This window comes from Berghia stephanieae, chromosome 4 (genome assembly GCF_034508935.2).
Source record: "Berghia stephanieae isolate SIO BIC M18660-M18661 chromosome 4, UCSD_Bste_1.3, whole genome shotgun sequence".
Lineage (NCBI taxonomy): Eukaryota > Metazoa > Mollusca > Gastropoda > Nudibranchia > Aeolidiidae > Berghia > Berghia stephanieae.
In genome coordinates this window covers 8,327,583-8,331,590 of record NC_088363.1, presented here as the reverse complement: position 1 = coordinate 8,331,590, position 4,008 = coordinate 8,327,583, and positions in this window count along the sequence as shown.

The following is a 4,008-nucleotide window of genomic DNA, read 5'->3' as shown; positions in this document are numbered from 1 at the left end:
CTCAGGTTCACTCCCCATTGGTGTACACTTCCCTTAGTCTCAGGTTCACTCCCCATTATTTGCCTACTTTCCATAACTTTGCCCCATTTTGTTGGGACTTGGCGCATTTCGTAAACAAAAAGTAATTGCCTTTTTTTTCCTCCATAAACCCGCCGAAACCCAGTCCCAGGTTTACTCCCCACTAGTGTACACTTCCCCGAATCTCAGGTTCACTTCCCACTGTTGCCTACTTCTCATAACTTTGTCGGATATTGCCGGGTTTCGTAAAAAGGTAATTCCGTTTATGTGAAACTCGCTGAAACCAGCCGAAAATCATAGTCTCGGGTTCCTTCCCCACTGGTGTACACTTCCCTGAGTCTCAAATTAACCCCCCAATGTTGCCTACTTCCCATAACTTTGTCGGATATTGCCGGGTTTCGTAAAAAGGTAATTGCTTTTATGTGAAACTCGCTGAAACCTGCCTAAAACAATAGTCTCAGGTTCACTCCCCACTGGTGTACACTTCCCTGAGTCTCAGGTTCACTCCCCACTGTTGCCTACTTCCCATAACTTTGTCGGATATTGCCGGGTTTCGTCGGGTTTCGTAAAAAAGTAATTGCTTTTATGTGAAACTCGCTGAAACCTGCCGAAAACCATAGTCTCAGGTTCACTCCCCACTGGTGTACACTTCCCTGAGTCTCAAGTTAACCCCCTAATGTTGCCTACTTCCCATAACTTTGTCAGATATTGCCGGGTTTCGTAAAAAGGTAATTGCTTTTATGTGAAACCGCTGAAACCTGCCAAAAACCATAGTCTCAGGTTCACTCCCCACTGGTGTCCACTTCCCTGAGTCTCAGGTTCACTCCCCACTGTTGCCTACTTCCCACAACGTTGTCGGATATTGCCGGGTTTCGTAAAAAAGTAATTACTTTTATGTGAAACTCGCTGAAACCCGCTGAAAACCAGATTCTCAGGTTCACTCCCTACTGGTGTATACTTCCATGAATCTCAGGTTCACTCCCCACTGTTGCCTACTTCAATAACTTTGTCGGATATTGCCAGGTTTAGTCGGGCTTCGTAAAAAAGTAATTGCTTTTATGTGAAACTCGCTGAAACCCGCCGAAAACCAGAGTCTCAGGTTCACTCCCCACTGTTGCCTACTTCCCATAACTTTGTCGGATATTGCCGGTTTCGTAAAAAGGTAATTGCTTTTATGTAAAAACTCGCTGAAACCTGCCGAAAACCATAGTCTCAGGTTCACTCCCCACTGGTGTACACTTCCCTGAGTCTCAGGTTCACTCCCCACTGTTGCCTACTTCCCACAACTTTGTCGGATATTGCCGGGTTTCGTAAAAAGGTAATTGCTTTTATGTAAAAACTCGCTGAAACCTGCCGAAAACCATAGTCTCAGGTTCACTCCCCACTGGTGTACACTTCCCTGAGTCTCAGGTTCACTCCCCACTGTTGCCTACTTCCCACAACTTTGTCGGATATTGCCGGGTTTCGTAAAAAAAGCAATTGCTTTTATATGATTTTCGCTGAAACCCGCTGAAAACCAGATTCTCAGGTTCACTCCCCACTGGTGTATACTTCTATGAATCTCCGGTTCACTCCCCACTGTTGCTTACTTCCCATAACTTTGTCGGATCTTGCCGGGTTTCGTAAAAAAGTAATTGCTTTTATGAGAAACTCGCTGAAACCTGCAGAAAACCATAGTCTCAGGTTCACTCCCCATTGGTGTACACTTCCCTTAGTCTCAGGTTCACTCCCCATTATTTGCCTACTTTCCATAACTTTGCCCCATTTTGTTGGGACTTGGCGCATTTCGTAAACAAAAGTAATTGCCTTTTTTTTCCTCCATAAACCCGCCGAAACCAGTCCCAGGTTTACTCCCCACTAGTGTACACTTCCCGAATCTCAGGTTCACTTCCCACTGTTGCCTACTTCTCATAACTTTGTCGGATATTGCCGGGTTTCGTAAAAAAGTAATTGTTTTTATGTGAATTTCACTGAAAGCCGCCGAAAACCATAGTCTCAGGTTCACTCCCCACTGGTGTACACTTCCCTTAGTCTCAGGTTTACTCCACATTATTTGACTCCTTTCGATAACTTTGCCCCATGTTGTTGGAATTTGGCGCATTTCGTAAAAAAAAGTAATTGCTTTTTTTTTTATACAAAACCCGCCGAAACCCAGACCCAGGTTCACTCCCCACTGGTGTACACTTCCCCTAATCTCAGGTTCACTCCCCACTGTTGCCTACTACCCATAACTTTCTCGGATATTGCCAGGTTTCGTCGGGTTTTGTAAAAAAGTAATTGCTTTTATAAGAAATTATCTGAAGCCCGCCAAAAACCATAGTCTCAGGTTCACTCCCCACTGGTGTACACTTCACTGTCTCAGGTTCAGTCCCCACGCTTTGCCTACTTTCCACAACTTTGCCGCATATTGTCGGGTTTCGTAAAAAAGTAATCCCCCCCCCCCCCCCCCCCCATTTTGTTACTGCTGTTTTACAAAACCCAGAGTCCCAGGTTCACTCCCGACCGGTGTACACTTCCCTGAATCTCAGGTTCATCCCTTCCTCTCCCCCCCCCCCCCTCCCCTACACTCACACACACACACACACACACACACACACACACACACACACACACATACACGCTGCTGCCTACCTCCCATAACTTTGTCGGATATTGCCAGATGCCGTCGGGTTTCGTAAAAAAGTAATTGCTTTTTATTACGAAACCCGCCGAAACCCAGTCCCAGGTTCATTCCCCGACTTCTCTAAGTCCCAGATTCACTCCCACAGCTGCGCTGCCCTCTTCCCATAACTGTGTATTATAGTGCAAAAGCACTATTCAGTGTCAGATACTGAATAGTGGAAAACCGCTATTCAGTATCTGATACGGAATAGTGCAAAACCACTATTCAGTATCAGATACTGATTAGTGCTAGCCTTTTTTTATTTGGAGCGCTTGGCTTGTAGTTGGTTTGTTTACAAATAACTTCTCCACCGGTGACGTCCAATCAAGGGACGCTACTCTTCCGTTAAACTCCAATTCTCAATCTCAAAAGTTCAGGACCCAGTATTGGTTTGGATGGTGATATAATGATAATGATGATGATGATAATAATAATAATAATAATAATAATAATAATAATAATAATAAAATAATAATAATAATAATAATAATAATAATAATAATAATAATAATAATAATAATAATAATAATAATAATAATAATAATAATAATAATAATAATAATAAAATAAAAATAATAATAATAACAATAATAATAATAATAATAATAATAATAATAATAATAATATATATATATATATATATATATATTATATATATATATGTATACATATATATATTATTCATTTAAAAAATGGAAATTCCTTTACAGACGAGACGTGGCATGCATAAAAATATATAAACACAAAGTTGAGAATCAATGTATACATCCTATATATAATATATGCAAATGCACAAAAATGTAAAATATATACACCAAGAACCAATAGCGACACTTTATATATTAATTTGATAAATTGAGATAGGCCATACCTCTGGTCTCTTGTCCGAACCTGTGTGTGTATATTTTAAAAACAGGATTTAATTTAAATCACGTCGCGCGTTAAAAAAAATTGAACACCATGTGGCAAAAATGAATTAAGGTGACGTGTTGTCTTTGTTTTTTTTAGATATGAGACGACGGCTCCTCATGAAGAACTTAATATATTTGTGAAGGGGGTGATCGCCATCCTTCATAACTTTCTCCATTTTACTTAGACAAAATCTCTTGAACAGTTCTTCCACATTGGAAATTGTGTGAGTATAACTCCTGGCTTTATCAATTATCCGATCAATTTTCTTAATGTCGCAAATACTGGCATTTCCACACCATGCTGTAATACAAAAAATAATAACGGTCTCCAAAACGGATCTATAAAAAAGGGTGCATAACGTTTATATATATATATATATATATATATATATATATATATATATATATATATATATA